This window comes from Heliangelus exortis, chromosome 1 (assembly GCF_036169615.1).
Source record: "Heliangelus exortis chromosome 1, bHelExo1.hap1, whole genome shotgun sequence".
Taxonomy (NCBI): Eukaryota; Metazoa; Chordata; class Aves; order Apodiformes; family Trochilidae; genus Heliangelus; species Heliangelus exortis.
In genome coordinates this window covers 86,623,309-86,641,066 of record NC_092422.1, presented here as the reverse complement: position 1 = coordinate 86,641,066, position 17,758 = coordinate 86,623,309, and the positions used below count along the sequence as shown (strand labels likewise).

Here is a 17,758-nt window from a genome sequence, read left to right as displayed (position 1 = left end):
CTTCCACCTGCTCCCTGTCCTGTGGTTGGCACTGGTTGCTGTTGGGAAGGACAAGATCTAAACTGGGCAGCACAACAAACTCTTTTCCTTTTCATCTGACTGATTTATCTGTGTGAGGCTCCACAAAAATCTTTGGACTTTCTTGCTGACACTGCCCTGGCTCTGACCAGCTGGGACTCATGCCACACAAAGCAGGAAAGATGCTGAGGAATCCTGGAGGCCATGGCTGAGGAATCCTGTCCTTGCTTCCTTTTCCCAGGTAGGTGTCTCATCCTTTATGGGGAACTTGGTAGGAAAAAAAAAGCCAACCCATTGTTCAGCATAACCTTCCCTCATTCACAAAATTCCCCAGGCTCACTATAGTCTCCAGTAGTAGTCCCCAGTGGTATAATCACATCTCAGTGGTGTACCAATAATACTAGAAAAGAGAAATAGGGAAAAAAAAATAAATTGTGTTTCTGGGGTTTGCTTTGATCTGTCTATATGGAATACTGCTAATGCCACTCTGTTTTCCTGTAATGTTGGTATGCTTGGAATTTTTAATTTCTTATAATCCTGCTCTCCCATACCTGCTGTCCTGCTTTACCAAGGCACCTGGGCACCCCAGAAATGAGCTGAGAAGGAATCACCTCTCCTTTGCAAAGCTGCTTTCTGAATCAGAGAGGGTCCACGAGTTGCCTGAGGTGATGTGGGAAATGGGTATGTCAGAGCAGGGAGCTGAAGCCCTGACAGCAAGAAAGTCCTCTGATGCATACTGCAGAATTTGTCCTCCCTGCTGCTCCAGCCTCACAGACATCCCTAACTTCTCTTTCTTTGCCACCCCCTTTTCTTGGTGAGGGTGGTTTTTCTTGTCAGACATTGGTAATTCCCATTAGAAACACTTAGATCTTGATTTCCTTGAGTCACCACCACCCAATCCTCCTGTAATTCTTCAATACTTTCCTGCAGTTTCTTATCTCATCTTCTCCATGTCCAGCCATTCATCAGTCTACTTAAAATTGGGTGATGTTTACTTGTCCTCCCTCCCCTGCTTTGCATCCACACTGAGAACTGTGACATGCAAAGGCTTTTTTGAGCTCCTTCTTTTTCCCCAGTTGTCACTTTGAGTTAAAAAAATACCCACAGAGAAAAGCAGTGGTAATTTCTAATTTAGTAATAATTTGCTAAGAAAAGAAATAAGTAATTGGTGCTTTTAAATGTTAAACCTGTTATCTGTTTAATTACAGTTAGCTGAGTTTCTTGGAGACCTCATTAACTAAGCATCTGGCTTTATAGATGCAGTTCTGAAGGTCTCAGATGCTTCCTGCAACCATGTAGCTATGATAGAGAACTTATTAGCATATCTAAATAATCAGTGCAAGGCAAGTGAATTCCCTCTGCTCTGAAAAACTGGAATGATTGATCTGTTACCTGGGTGGAGGACCACCACTCACCTGCAGTGGAAGAGGTTATTTTCACATTTCTTTTATCAGGCAGCCCCCCAGACTCTTCCACTGTAAACCAGAGCTTTCTTCAGTTTTTTAAAAAAAAATCTAGTAATTTTTATCACCCTTCCTCCAGATCTCAAACACACATCATGCACAAGGAGCTAATTTTCTGGAGTCAGTACCAACCCACCTTACCCCTTGTACCTGTGTGGAGAAGTTAGGTTTGTGTTGCCCATGGTGAGGAATGAGAGGCCAGTTTGAGTTCCCCCTTTACCATTCTCTGCCCCTTGAACACTGGAGCTCCCCATGGAGCCTGTGGAACACTGCCTTCTCCTGGCTCCCTGGCAAACAAAGGATCCTCGTTCCTGCCCTGTCTCAGCCCTGTGCCTCGGTGTTCAGAAACCTCACAGATTCCCCCCCTGGTCTCTCTCCGGTTTCTATCACGGTCCTCAGGGTGAACCCGGCACTGCAGCCTCTTGGTCCTTGATCAGTGGTTCCCAGGTGCCCCCCTCCCACCTCGCTGATTTTCCGTGGGGAGATGTTCAGCCAAATCAGTATATAAGGGCGTATAAGGTGACTGTCCTGTCACCTCCATTAGGACAGCAGTGACTCTGCTGTCTCTGCCTGTGCAGCCCATGGAAAGCCGCAGCTACCAGAGCTCCGGTGTGCAGACCTCACCCTGGGTGGTCTGGAGCAGGAGCGGGGCTTTTCCTCAGCTTACCTAGGTTTTCCCTGATGGTTTTCCACTCTGTAGCGATACCTCCCATGCCGCCTGTTTCCTAAAGCTGTTCCTGGCCTGTATCAGGAACAGCGTGGCCAGCAGGTCCAAGGAAGTGATTCTGCCCCTGTACTCAGCGCTGGTGAGGCCACACCTCGAGTGCTGTGTCCAGTTCTGGGCCCCTCAGTTCAGGAAGGATATCGAGGTCCTGGAGCAGGTCCAAAGGAGGCAACCGGGCTGGTGAAGGGACTCCAGCACAGATCCTGTGAGGAAGGGCTGAGGGAGCTGGGGGTGTTCAGTCTGGAGAAGAGGAGGCTCAGAGGAGACCTCATCACTCTCTCCAACTCCCTGAAAGGAGGTTGGAGCCAGGGGGGGGTTGGTCTCTTCTCCCAGGCAACTCTCAGCAAGACAAGAGGGCACGGTCTCAAGTTGTGCCGGGGGAGGTTTAAGTTGGACATTAGAAAGAATTTCTTTATGGAGAGGGTGATCAGGCATTGGAATGGGCTGCCCAGGGAAGTGGTGGATTCTCTGTCCCTGGAGATATTTAAAAAGAGACTGGATGTGGCACTCAGTGCCATGGTCTGGTAACTGCAGCGGTAGTGGATCCAGGGTTGGACTTGATGATCTCAGAGGTCCCTTCCAACCCAGCCAATTCTATGATTCTATGGTATGTTTTGAATGACGCTCTGGCCCCGCCATCCACATTTCTTAGACCTACACTGTACCTATGGATGGCCTCAGGTCCGCAGCTTTCCAGCTTTGTATTCCGTGTTGCTCTTGCCGATCCAAGGGGCCGGTGAGTGCTGTTGGCCCCCTGGGAGCCTCCTGGATGTTAGTCCGAGGCTTTGAAGCGAGAATCCTGTGGTGACTGGAGCGGAGGTGGCCCCGCTGTCATTGCCTGCATCCCCTCTGTGGGATGCTCTGAGTGCCTGCGGTGCTCCCTGCTCTATCTCCCTCAGAAATGGTGCAGGGGGATTGATTCCTGACACTTTCTATCTGATAAATCCCGATGTCTCTCTGACTTCCTGCTTAGAGGTGTAATTTGAAGGGGGGGGGAGCGAGAGGGGGACTAATAGGGACAGATCACTTTGACATCCCAGGGGCTGTGTGGGACTAAATTAATTAAAACTACTTTCAACTCTGCCCGTATTTTAGCAGCTTTTTGATATATTGTAACGACCTACACCTTCTAATGATCATTTTGCTCAAGACTAATTTACTAGAGGAACTTCCTTCAGAATGCTACTATGGACAGAAAAGAACAGCTTTTAATCAGGGCTGTTCATTAGCAGCCAGTCTGGCAGGTAGCATGAGCCACCCCTTTGCCTCTTGATGCATGTGCTCATTAACAGGAAAGCTCAGAGGAGGGCTTAGATCTTTTGTCTTTAGTATTGTTACAGACTGAATACCTTGCTGATGTTGAATTCAAACACAGTTATACAGAGTTTACTGGGCAAAATGGTTTTGGTCTAAGGAATCTTATGCTTTGCGTAAAATTATTTTTAGCTCACTATTATTTGGGTGATGGGATGTGAAAGTATGTGTATATGAGTTTGTGATAAGGAGTTGATTTATAGAAGGTGAATAAGCTTTTGAAACCCAAAAGCAAAAGCAGAGGCCTCCTGGGACAGGACAGAAGGCTGGCTAGGGGGGATTTAACATTGCTAGCAGGAAAACTTGACAATTTCTCCATCAGAACAGGACTTTGTGTGGTCTTCTAAACAAATAAGCTGTCATTGAAGCCATCTGGTAATGTTTGCTCTTTTTTCTCACAACTAGATTAACCTGAGCACTTCAACTGATCCCATTCTTAAAGGAATGGGGGAAAAAAGACAGGTCCTAGATCTAGCTGGAAGCCTAATAGTTGTCAGCTTTACTCAGTGACAAAAAACCCCCAGGCCTTTCCTCTGAGGTCTTTTAGGAAAATGATGTAGAGACAGATAAATTCTTCTTAGGTGGGAATAAGAGCCCTGAAGTGCTCAGGAGGGATTCTTGAGCCAGCTGAGGATGGGGACCTCCATTAATAAATTCCAAGTTTTAATGGGGGAAAGGCTGCTGTTTAAAAAAATTATTTGGTTTTAAACCAAAGATTGCCTCTTCCCCCACAAGTTTGTAGGTGTTTTGTTTTGGTGTTTAACCTGCTCTGAATTTTACTACAAGAGCACAGAATGGCCACTGTGTGCCTAAGGGAGTAAAAAGGGGTTCCAGGTGTCACTGGAAATCATCTCACTTTATAAGGAGTTAACTGGACCAAAATACCCAATGGAGTTGTCATAAAATCCATTTAAAATGAAGCTTTTCTCAGGAGACCTTATTTTTTTTACCCCAGGCACTTTAAAATGAGGGGATTAAAGTAAATGGTTTTGCTGCAGAAACACATAGGAAATGAGGACTGCTTGTGGGAGAACAGAGCAACTGGATGCTGCATATTGAGCAGCATCTGTTGAGGCAGGATGCGATAGCAGAGGAATGCTTAGCTACTAACAAGTTATAAAGCTGTCAACAATCAAATAGACTAATTTATTATCCAGGCATGATTTATTATCCAGCTGCATGTAGAGTAGAAAAGTAAGCTAGAAGAACAAAGCAAAAATATGTTCCTGGGGCCATAGATAAAATGTTGCTTGTCAGTGTGAAAAGAAGCAGAACACTGCGGGCTTGGATGGACGGGACTGAAAAGAGTCACTGATATGTTTGGTACGTGCTTGCATACAGACAGATAAGAACATCAAACATCACGGGATAAAGAAAAGGGGGATGGATAGGTATAAAAGGGATGGTTGTAAGTGAATAAAGGTGGACAAGTCATAGCAAAGAGCTTGATCCCTTTGGTGCTTTACTTCTCAGTCTTTTCTTTACAGCCATATCCAGACCAGAGCTGTAGGAGACAGCCACAATCACTCTCATAACAAGTTTCACAGCACATCAGCTACTTTGGAAGAGTCATGTTAGGTTTCTCTTTTTCTAGGAATAACCCTTGATGACTTTGTCCCTGCTCCACACAGAGCAGATGTCTCAGTCCTCTCCCACTGGCATCCCTTGCCAAGTGCCCTGGGGAAGCAGCTCGCCCACAGTGCCAAGCAACCAGGGGCTCGTTCGCAAGCACAGCTCCTTGTCCTCGACTGATCTGAAAACAGACTTCTTTTTATAACCTCTCCTTCCACAGTCATGATAGAGGCCTGCCAATGACAAGTTTTGTTCACTTGCCAGGAACTGTCCCTGACTGCCAAGCTGCCCAGAGCGAGGTTCAGAGGTTCTGCTTGCCAGTGGTGCCGTGGTTGCAGTTGCAAAGACAGCACTGTGAAAACCTGGCAGCTTTTACAATTCCACAGCCTGGATAGGTTCAAACCAGCTTTTTTTGTGTGACCTCCAGTGGTATTTAAATAATATCTTCTGTTCAATGTGCTCAGAAGTGTTGCAGGAGGTGAACTTCATAGCGATGATAGGCTCTGAATGAGGACAGGATCAGTAGAGAACTGGCCTCGACCAGCACGGCTGCTGACCTGCTTCAGAATGAGCCCTTTGCCGGTCTCAGGCCCCACCTTTTATTGGCCCTTGATCTTTGAGCATGTGCACTTGGGCCTGCCTTAACCGGGCACAGGTGAGGCTGAGCACCGACTGAGCTCATTACTCAGCAGGCCCTGCCACCTGTTGCCTACATTTCCCCCCCCCCCTTTTTTTTTTTTTTGGTCTTAAAGAAAAAAAAAAATCCACAAAAAACACTTAAAGTGGTTTTTGTGGGTTTTTTTTTTTCTTTAAGGATTTTTGTTGGTTTTTTGGTAAGTTTTTATGGGGGAAAAGATGACCAATACGCGGAGATCTTAGTCGCGTGGTGCCTCGTTGTTCGGAGCTGGTAGTGCTGGTCTGGTCGGGGCAGGGCGTGTCCATTTGCTGGGTATTTGGTTAGGCTGCGGCAGCCGTAGGGGCTGTTTGTGTCGGATGTAAACGGCCAGTCCAGGACGGCCCGGCCGCTCTCCGATCTTAGCCCCTGCTCTTTGATCACCTTCCGCGCCTGCTGCAAGGTCTTCCACGAATGCTGCTCAAAAATCGGTGGGCCGTTCGCGTCCTGCAGCACGGGGCACGCAACAGTGGTGGGCTCCCACTCGCCTTCCAGAATGGCATCCCGGATGATACCAGACCATCGCCCTGGGCGGCCGGTAGTAGCGCCCTGGGCGTTTTGCAGTCGCCGCAGCGGGGTCGGGGCATCATCCTCGTTATCCGTCAGGGTGGGTGGGTCCCTGTACCGCTGAAAAGCTGGGTTTTGTTCGAAGTCCTTTTTTTCTATCAGCTGTACGGCACGAGCAACCTGGTTTTGCAGGGCCGATATTTTGTCTTCCAGCGCCGATGTTACCGCTGGTTGAGGGGTTGCCTCTTTCTCTGCGGCCTTTCGTGGGGCTGGGGGCGGCGCCGGGGATGTCTCTCTGCAGCAGCCGGATGTGCTGCACGCCGCGGTTTCCGCCTCGTTATTTTTTGGTGTCTCTTCTGGGCCGATATCCGACAGGAATTCGGCCACGCTTTTGTGGGGCTTCCCCGACATGCCCTTTATGGCAAGCTTGCCAGTGTTCAACCCCAGACCCACATGTTTTATTATGTCTTCCTTGGCGGGTGGTGCCGAGGGAGTCACGACGGGTACATTTTCGGGTGTTAGTTCCTCAAGAGGTGGTGCCCAGGGGATCACCGCGGGCACTTCCCTGGGGGGGAACGCCTCAGTTTTTTGTAATGGAGTTGTGGCAGTGGCGAGTGCCGCCTCCACCTCGGTTTTCATCACCGCCAGTAAGCTGCATACAACCCTCCAGGTGTTATCGGCGCCGATGATGTCGCCGTTAATTTCTTTTACATTGAGGTCCACCAGTAGATCATAAACCTCTTCCCATAAGTCCCGGGCTCTAGCAGGACCCGGGGAGCCAAGGAGTTCCTGGCTCTTTGCCTGTGCCACAATTTTTTCGGTGGCGGCAGCTTCAGTGGGTTTGCTGGCAGTAAGACCCATCTTTCTATTTCGACAAAAAAAAAAAAAAAAAAGGCTTAGCAATATAAGTAACAAGAGAAAAAAGGGGTTTCTCTTACCCTAATTTCTCGAGTTCTAGTAGAAAGTCGAGAAGTTCACTCGGAGAAGACGGTTTAGACGGGAGTCTATGCCCGCGTTCTCCACCAGATGTCGCAGGAGGCGAACTTCGTAGCGATGATAGGCTCTGAGTGAGGAGAGGATCAGTAGAGAACTGGCCTCGACCAGCACGGCTGCTGACCTGCTTCAGAATGAGCCCCTTGCCGGTGTCAGGCCCCACCTTTTATTGGCCCTTGATCTTTGAGCATGCGCTCTTGGGCCAGCCCTAACTGGGCACAGGTGAGGCTGAGCACCGACTGAGCTCATTACTCGGCAGGTCCTGCCACCTGTTGCCTACACAGAAGTGTTTTCCTTATTTTATTTTTCGTTCAAAGCCCATCCCACCCACTGGCACTCAGTAAACCATAAAGATGCAGGAAAGCACAGATGACTGCTAACTAGGAAATGCAAAGGCTTCATCTTGACAGCTTCCATTTATGCCACCATCCCCTTGCATCACGAGTCCACCCTACTCCCTTTTGGCTCCCTGGCAGCTGCCAAAGCTGCAGTGCCCGGTGCTGTGCCGAGTCCTGCAGTGCCCGGTGCTGTGCCGAGTCCTGCTTTGCCTAACTCCTGAGGAACCGTATTTCAAAAAACTTTCCGAGAGCCTCCAACAACGCTTTTCTGGGTTTCATCTGGTTCTGAATAAGTGACTTTGCTCATGCTCTGTCCTTCAGAGTAAAGCAGGCAACTCCCCTCCTTCGCTGCCAAGCCTGCACTTTGGATAGAGGCGGAGTTCTACGTCTTAGCTCAGCCACTCAAGATCTGCGGTGCTTTTACCTTCCCTCATCAATCCCTCCCTCCCTCTCCCCTCTTTTTTCCCTTATCTCTGCCTTTTCCCGCTACCCGTTAGCATCTTCCCAAGCTCCTGTGGAGGGGAGGTGACACCGAGATGTTTGCGCAGGGAAAGTTTCCCCTCTCCCTCCTCAGGACGCCTCTGCAGCGCCCCAGTGCTGCAGGAACCCCGCCAGCAGCTGAGGACAAGCAGAGTTTGCGGTGGTTCAAGCTCCAAAAGAACAGGCTTTGTTCATTGCTTTGCCATTTGGCATAAATCTGATTTGCTGCTGTTTGTCTAAGGTTTTAAGGTTTGTTTTCTTTCTTTCTCTTTTCTTTTTTTTTTTTTTTTTTTTTCTTTTTAAAAAATCTTCTAGGTCCCTGTAATGTCTGACTCGAAACAGAGGTACTTTCAGCTTGCTACAGGCTGAGTGGATTTTATTTTCTGTCTGGAAATGAAATACTGGCCCTGTCACAACCTGGCTTGAAAATCTGCCATTGGATTTAGTGAGGAAAGAATACTGAGCCATGTTTTAATACTGGTGAGGTATTGTGACACAAAAAACATTGTTTCTTTAGGAGGAGTAACTAAAAGAAATAGAACAATACTTAGGGTAAGGGAAAAAGAAAAAAAAAAAGAAGTTTGCCACAACCAAAAATGCCTTATGAAATTTCCTGTTTGCTCACTCCATCCCTGTGATTGAAGGCTGGTTAAAGAGAAGTATAAAACCTGTACTATTCTCTATAAAGTTCTTTAACTTTTAAGTCACTTGTGTAACTGCCTCATATTTCCTAGAATGCTCTCAGTGTGCAGGTGTCTAAATGTCTCCTGACTCTTGCGAAAATCATCTTAACACTTATGTTCTTTTTGAATATATTTATCTTTAGTTATGTGCACACTGATGTGAAATTAAACTTGTAACTCCAAATATTTGATAGGACAGTTCATTAGCATCTGGATGTGGTGCTTGGGGACAAGGTTTAGTGTTGGGTCATCAGAAATAGGGTAATAGAGTTAGGACAAGGTTGGACTTGATGATCTTGAAGGGCTTTTCCAGCCTGAGCAATTCTGTGATTCTATGGTGCTATTATTTCCATAAAGAATTTTTTTCTCTGGAAATTTTCTCACTACCAAGAAGAGAGTGGGTAATTATGCTTACTGGAAAATACTGTAGATTATTTTAATATTGAATTAGTTACCTTTTGTCAGACAGGTGTGACTACTATCCATGTGCTATTAATACAATGCAAAGCATGTTGAAGTTCTACCCTATCTGCAGAATAATTATGAAACATACACATTACATTTCACATGTACTTTAAATTGTGAACTTATCACAAGTGAATATGTGGTGGATATTGGGCAGCTGGATTTTCAAGGGTATTGTAACTCTAAGCTAATATTAAATATTGTATCCTATTGTTACAATATCAATTCAGCCCTGGTAAGCAATAACCAAAACAAAAGGTAACTACCCCTAAAGCAAAAAATATGTGTCAAAAGAGACTTTTGCAATTATTTTGTTTCAAAAAAGACTGTCAAAACTAAGAATGGAAAATCATATCCTTTAAAAACATTTCCAAGTTTCTGATTTAATTGCAACATATGCTTGTTTTCTGGAGGAGAAAACCACAGATCCAGGCAAAGGTACAGCTTTGGTGGTGTTCCCGTCATTACTGACTTGTTCGAATGAGTGCTTGCCTAGAAAATGCAGATAAAATCAGACCAACTGATTGGGTACAGGGAATCTGTGCCTTATACAGGCATGTGAGGACATTGTACAAAATATAAGCATGAGGTTCTGTACCCAGGCTGAGGCAATCCCATGCATGAATACAGGTTGGAAGAAGAAAGGATTGAGGGCAGCCCTGAGGAGAAGGACGTGGGGGTGGTGGTGGACAGAAGCCCAGAAAGTGTGTGCCTGCAGCCCAGAAAGCCAACCGGGTCCTGGGCTGCATCAAAAGCAGCACAGACAGCAGGTCAAGGGAGGGGATTCTCCCCCTCTGCTCTGCTCTTGTGAGACCCCACCTGGGGTGCCGTGTCCAGGTCTGGAGTCCCCAACACAAGAAGGACAAAGAGCTCCTGGAATGTCTCCAGAGGAGAGCCACTAAAATGACCAGAGGGCTGGAGCCTGTGAATGCAGGCTAAAGAAATTGGGATTGTTCAGCCTGGAGAAGAGGAGGCTCTGAGGTGACCTTGTAGGAACCTTCCAATATCTGAAGGGGCCTACAGGAAAGGTGGGGTAGGGCTTTTTACACAGGTGTGTAGGGAGAGGACAAGTGGAAATGGCTTTAAAACTTGAAGAAGAGAGATTTGGGTTAGACATTAGGAAGAAATTATTTCCTGTGAGTGTGGTGAGACACTGGCAGGGGTTGCCCAAGGAAGTTGTGGCTGCTCCTTCCCTGGCAGTGTTCAAGGCCAGGTTGGACGGGGCTGTGAGCAACCTGGTCTGGTGGGAGGTGTCCCTGCCTGTCAGGAAGAGCGCAATGGACAACACACAGATTAATATAATCAAAGTATTGCTGTTTATTGAGAGTAGCAGTAGCCCTTTTATACACCGTCTGGCTGATACCATAATACAGGCATATTGCTGATTGTTACAACACATTCTTCATATGCCACAGGGCACTATCTAATGGGTTAAATACAACTGTTTATGTGCTGTCTATGCGATGCTTTTCCATCCTGGTATTCTTCTTTTCTGCTGCCAACTCCCTTATCTTTTGCCCGTAGCTGATCTTTTAATAACCTTGCAGCTGGGCCTCAAGGACCTTAGCTCACTCTGGCTAATGCTAAATAGTCAGGATTGCTCACATGTCCATTTCCTACCAAATATTCTCCAACACCTGCCCATGGCAGGGTGGTTGGAACTGGATGATCTTTATGGTCCCTTCCAACCCAAACCATTTTATGATTGTGAGCTATCTTCTGGTAGTCCTTCCAACTACTAAAATATTTAGGAAGGTGGAGTGGAATTCGTGTGCACTTCAAGTGGCTCCCAGAAAGTTCCTATGATGTCCTTGGGGGAAAAAAACCTAGGGCTGCCCTGAGAGCCAAAAGGAAACCCAGGGTCTGACTCCCTGGAACAACAACAGGATGCAAGAACTGAACTTCTTGCATCTAGTCATCAGCAAGCAAGACAGCATGGAAGAGTCCCAATCTTTTAAAGTTTATGAGCAATTCTTTTTAATCTCTGGAAAGAAGCACACAGACACTTCTGTCTGTGTGGAAATGAGCCCCCTTCATTTTCTCTGGTGGCCCTCATCCATCTCTGAGGAAGCTCATTGATCTAGCACTGAAAGGAAGTCTCCACAGGTAACTGATTTCAGTCACATAAGGCATGCCATTTTCCAGATTTCTTCTGACAACTTTCCCCAGTATTAAAATCAATGGAGTTGCTTCAGATGAAGATGCCTGGAGAAATTTGAAGACAGGAATAAACAGGAGGGTTTACATAATGGTTTTAAAGTTGCTGCTTTTTGGACATGAAATGTTAAGATCAAGGAAAGAGGTACTTGGTTTCAGGGCTTCTCTCCTGAAACCACCAAGGTGCTCCTTGGTGGGCAGCATGCAGCAGGGGTAAGGTTATTTCCACCAGCATACTGCTCAGTAAGCAGGAAGCCAAGCCTTGGGTTTAAAATAGCAGCAAATTATTTTCTCCACATTCTTTGCCCAGCCTTGGACCTATACCATCTTTCTCTAAACAAAGGATTTATCTTCTCTGTTCCATGCCAACATGCCGTGGCTGCACATGGGGTGTCAGGTCACCCACCCCTTTTATTGAATTTTCTTGGACCCCTTTTATTGACCTTTGATGAGTTTTGGCTGGCTTTCTTAATGGGTTCCTGAGTAAATGATACCTTGTCCTACAAAGTGTATGTTACCTCTGTGTCTGAATACAGTGGTGTTAAAAAATCAAGTGAAAAACATCCAGCTTTTATTTGTTTTGTCCTCACAATGCTTAGTGATTGCTTGCTCTGGTGATGCCCTCCTACCAAGTCCTCTGTCCCTATCCAACTTCTGTAGGCATTTGGGCAGGGTTCCCACTGCCATGTTCTTACCAAGTCTGATTTGGAAGAGCCACAGGCATTTTCCTGTTCTTCCTCGGGTGATGGTCACCAGTGACTTCTGACTCATTGTTTTTCCTTTCTTTTCCTTCTGTCCTTTCTTCTGCCTCCTGGTGCAACTCTAGAAAGGCACAGGGGACCCAGGACAGGGGATAGTGACCCCTTGCTACTCATTACTGGGGTTCTGTGGCAGTGCAATCATAATGGACAAGATGCATCCTCAGCAAGTTTGCTGGTGACACCAAACTGTGTGGAGAAGCCAACACACAGGAGGGCAGGGATGGCATCCAGAGGGACCCTGACAGGCTCAAGAAGGGGGCTTGTGCAAACTGCATGAAGTTCAACAAGGCCAAGTGCAAGGTTCTGCACCTGGGTCGGGGCAATCCCATGCATGAATACAGGTTGGGAGGAGAAAGGATTGAGGGCAGCCCTGAGGAGAAGGATGTGGGGGTGATGGTGGCCCAGAAGCTCAACACGAGCCCTCAATGTGTGCCTGCAGCCCAGAAAGCCAACCGGGTCCTGGGCTGCATCAAAAGCAGCACAGACAGCAGGTCAAGGGAGGGGATTCTCCCCCTCTGCTCTGCTCTTGTGAGACCCCACCTGGGGTGCTGTGTCCAGGTCTGGAGTCCCCAACACAAGGAGGACAAAGAGCTCCTGGAATGTCTCCAGAGGAGAGCCACAAAAATGATCAGAGGGCTGGAGCACCTCCCCTGTGAATGCAGGCTAAAGAAATTGGGATTGTTCAGCCTGGAGAAGAGGAGGCTCTGAGGTGCCCTTGTAGGAACCTTCCAATATCCGAAGGGGCCTACAGGAAAGGTGGGGTAGGGCTTTCTACACAGGTGTGTAGTGAAATAGGGTTTAAAACTTGAAGAGGGGAGATTTTGGTTAGACATCAGGAAGAACTTCTTTAATTTGAGGGTGGTGAGACACTGGCAGGGGTTGCCCAAGGAAGTCGTAGCTGCCCCTGTGGGGGAAAACACACTTTTTTTCCTGTGGGAAAAAAACAAGGCAACAAGGGAAGAAAGAAAGCACAGACTGGGGCATTGGCTGTCCTGGGCTGTGGGACAACTGGGAATGTCCTTTCAGAGGAAGTCTGTTTCTGAAGGGGGAAATGGCATAAGTGTGTGAGAGCAGAAGGATATCATAGTATTCATGTATTTGGACAAACTATTGGGGTTTTTTTAGGATTTTTTTGGATGTGGAATGCAAGAGGAGAAATGGTTGGTGATAATCACACAGCCAATGCAGTGCCGGTTGTGTGTGCCAAAGGGACTGTTTTCTATATCCTCACTGTATGATTTTTAGAGGACAACATTTTGGTCATGTCATGCAAGCCAGATGGTTACAACTCAGCCTGCAGTCAGATCTGGTCAGCTACTCCAAGGCAGAAATAATTGACCATCACTAAACTTCTGGGAGGCTCCGGGAGATTCAGCTATGTGCCCGTTGTCAGTCTGTGGGACTTCCCTTCACAAGTCTGGGCAATACATGGCATTCAATGTGAGGAGAAGACACTGGAGTGGCATTACATGGGCACTGCTGTGCTGTGCTGTCAGCCTGCATGAATGCAGAGGCTGCCCATGAAAGATTCCTGATACAGGCTCTGGACATGTTTGCTTGAATTCCTTGAAGGTCAAAAAGACATTGAATGGTGCAATCCCTCAGTGAAGGCACTCCAGCCACAGCTCCTGAACATCAGTAGTAACACATTGGTAAAAATCACGTGTTCAAGTAAAAGGCATTTTCTTGGCTCTTTGTCCTTTTGGGGTGTTCTCACCAGCACCACCCCCCCTCCCATTTTGTTTTATCTTTTCTCTGAGTGGGTTGATTTGCCATGGCTTTTCTTTGTAACAAATAGTGAGAGCAAAAGCTGTTAGTTTCAGAGTCAGTTCACTGAAGCAAAAAAAACCTTATTTGTCTATAGTGAGCCTTCAGGAGGTTTGATGAGAACATTCACCTCAGTGAACTGAGTGAGAAGCGAGGTACAGTGAGGTGATGGTAAATGGAGTTTCTAACTTCTTAACTTCTTTTTTTGGTTGTTTTTTTTCCTTTTCTTTTGAAATGTGCAAGGAATACAGACATTCAGAAGGAATGTCTCAGGAAATGAGCTTGGGAAATTTGAGATGGGCACGAGTGCCTTCAGTAATATATATGTGTGAGGTATTCAGCTGCTTTAAGAACCTGGGCAGAGGAAATGTTTGACAGAAGGAAATTTACAGAAACCAAAGGGGGGGAAGTATAGCTGAAGAAAATGTTTTTTTACTGATCCATAAAATACAGGTATAGCTGCTTAGCTGGGATAATTCAGGCTCTTTCCATTGAGTGCCTTAGAGACACCTTGCTTTGCAAGAGATGTATTTAACAAAGAAGTTACAGCCACTGTAACTTTAGCAAGACTAAACCTACAGAAATTGTTTTTCATTTGCTGCCCCCATGCATCTGCAGTGTGGTCTATACTTATGTGAATTAGCACCAGACTAGAAACTGAAGTCTGGCAAACTCTTGTCTGCAGACTTAAATCTTTGCCCAGGTAGTCTTGTTAGTTGTTACAGAGGTGAAGGCATGGGATGGGGGGACAACAGGACATCTCAGGAAATGCAGAAGAGGAAACAATTGAAAATTCATGCATTTGCTTATACTCTTTCTTGGGAATTGTGATTGGAAGCATGAAGGAATAGCTATAATACAGAAAACATCAGTACCTTGTTGAACCAAATTCATGCAGGCACTCCATAAGAAGGGATTGGTTTTCAGAATTTTATAGTCTAAGTCATCATTTCATATGTTCTGTATGCCCTAAGTCACTCCTCTTTTTCAAATACACCATGAAATTAAAAGTCCTGTAAATCTGTGAAAGGCCTGCTTCAAATTGGGGAAGATGCAGGAAAGAAGGGGAATGAGAAAGGGAGAAAAATAGGCCTGGGATTACATCCAGAACTATTCAGCTACAGGATTCTCCATTTGCCAAGAGCTGAAGATTGCTTTCTAAAATGAATAGCACATAAAATCCTGAATGAAGTGAGCATAAGAAGCTCTATCAAATAAACAATTATTTGGTGAAAGGAATATGATTTTTCTGGTCTGAAAGCAAGCTGAAATGCTAAACAAGTCAGTTGCCAAATACTGCATCTGGAGAACTGCTGCTGCATATTTGTGGTGATCTTTACAGGTTTTCATTTCACTAAAGTTCCCTGGGAGAGCTGCCTCCTGGCGTGAAGACTGGAATCTTACCGTGAAACCTGGCTTTAGAAGGATAAACTACAGTGCTTGGAGTCAGGTTTTGGGAGTACTCTGGATACTGTAAGTAGGAAAGAAACAGCAGTTTTTCCTCACAGTCAAAATACTATCATTGGAATCCTTTCTCTCCTCCAAGGTGTGCAGGACACTGATGCTGAGCAACTGATTTTTTCATAGGTCTGCAGGTGTCTGTGTGCATGTTTCACACTCTATTGAAACTCAGTATGACCAAAAAAAAGTGAATGCAGTCTTTCAGCGAGGCTCATTGCCTTTCAGTTACAGAAGTTAGTTCTAAATCTAAAAAAGTCAGAAAAACCAAAAGTTAGATTTTTTTTCTTGAAGCTCTTACTGCCCCTAGTCAGCAGCTGCTGCTTTTCTCTGAGGAAGAAGGATGCTCATAAAATGAAGCCGTAGGCCATGCTCTCATTCATAAAGCTCAGTACTATTTTTGGTCATGTTCTCGGGATGTTTTCCACCTCATGGCCTGGGAATATGGAAAGGAAAAGAAATTTCCACCTTTCTCAGATCTCTCTTTAGTTTTTGGTTTAGTGAAGAAGCTTCTGGCACTGCCATGCAGGAGCCTCCCTGGCCCCACACACCATCTCTGGGGCTGCTCCAGGGGGCTTGTGCAAGAAGTGAAAAGGGAATGAAGAAAGTGAGGAGGTTTCTAGAGCAGCTGCCTTGGCGTGGCTTCCCATCAGCTGTGTTTGGCAGCACTCAGAGGAGCTTAGCTACTGACAGCAAGAGCTGGAGGGCAGGGGCTGGGCAAAATTGAACTGGACAGATTTTCTTCCCCTTTGCACTGCAGGTTTTGGACCGAGTACTTTGTATCTCAGAAAAGAACTGCTGTGAAATGTGTCTGCCACTGAAGAGGCCAAGCAGAGCACAAAATGCAGGACTTGTGACACTCTGTTTTGGCCAGCTTCCCTTCTTCAGGGCTTCACTGAAATATGAAGGCCATGGCAGAACATTTGTAGTTGAAAACAGAGATGCTATAAATAGCCAAGTGGAGCTTGAAATGGTTTTTGCTGCTACTTGAGGTGAACAGAATACTAATTAGTCTGGGAAAAACAGTATTACTTGGTCAAATAGGTCAATAATTGCAGATGCTTTATTTTTTTAAATAAATAACAAAGCTTTTATAAAATTAAAAACTTCCCCTGAAAGTTCCTTTTCCTTCTTTTCCCTGATTCCAAGTTTGCTGGTATGGATTAGCTACTGAGGCTTCCAGGTGGAGAAAAAGTGTCTGTTTTAGTTGCCCCAGATTTGTCTCTTTTATCCCAAGTGGGATGTCCTCTTGCCTGCTCTGCACAGAACAAGGATTATGTGGTGTTTGGGGAGATTTTAATGAAAAATAAAATAAACCAGAACTGGGAATTAATTTGTAGACTGACCATATGCTCTGTGCAGGGTCTGCCTGGGAAAGGACTTCACTGAGCAAAAGGAGATAGTTATATTGGTGTCTCAGAGACAGAGAAACAGCCTGGTAGCCCACCCCTTCCTAGGCTTATAGTGAAGCTGAGGGTACCTTGTTCCTTAGTGCTGACAGTATTGACTCACCCAGGTATTAAGGAACTTCTGGTTTACACTCCCTCCATAACTGCAGCTATGCTGCAGAGCTCTGAAATGTAAAAATGCATATACATTTTCTAATTTTTTTTTTTAATCAGCTTTGTTATTTTTCTGTCTTTAGAGGGCAGAAACATTTTTCCAGGCTTTCATCATTCATTTCAGTAAAGTGAAGTTTTGGCTAGTCCCTGGCTTCTCTCTTGTTTTGTGCTTGTCCTCTTCCAGTCTCCCACCTATCATTGATTGACCCTCCAAAGGAAATGTTAATAGCCATAAGGGTGCCTCAATCAGCTCCTTTGGTGGCTCCAGAACAGCTTTGTCTTCTTCTAGCCTGGCTTATTCTTCCTTTTCCAACACATTGATTGCTTTAGCCACTTGACCACAGTTAATCTTTTTACTATTGTATCAGAATAATACAACAAAAGGGCAAAGGAAAATCAATAAGAAAGTCTTCACAACCCGTCAGTAAATCAGATGAGAGTCTCAGCAAGACAGTGAGTAAAGCATTTAGCAGACTGCAAGGGTCTTTTGAATAAAAAACTAATGAGAAATAGTAACGGGAAGGCTCTAAATTGGCTGTAGTCATCTGTCCGTAAAAAGGTAGATTCAAATGGGCTCTTTTTACAGGGCACTTGAGAGAATGGTGATTTGGGGAGGGAAGTTAAATACATATCTAATATTAAACACTGCCTCAGCAGCAAATCTCTGACAGCCCCTCTCTGGTGCTGAAATGTCACCATGGAAGAGAGGGCAGCCCAAAAGCCTGGAGCAAGTGCAGTTTCTTAACGCTTATGGGAGACCCCTTGGCAGATTCTTTCTGTGCTGATGTGAAGGTCCAGCCTGTCCCTCCATTTCCAAAACCAT

The 17,758-nt window shown here is 45.8% G+C and overlaps 1 long non-coding RNA gene across 1 annotated transcript; it reads left to right on the top strand.

Annotated features, from left to right (window-relative positions):
* The first annotated feature begins 8,077 nt into the window (after positions 1 to 8,077).
* LOC139799729 (uncharacterized) lies at positions 8,078 to 16,347 on the top strand. The gene is made up of 3 exons (XR_011727439.1): positions 8,078 to 8,323; positions 15,258 to 15,388; positions 16,134 to 16,347. It is a non-coding gene; the product is annotated as an uncharacterized lncRNA (long non-coding RNA).
* The last annotated feature ends 1,411 nt before the right edge of the window (positions 16,348 to 17,758 follow it).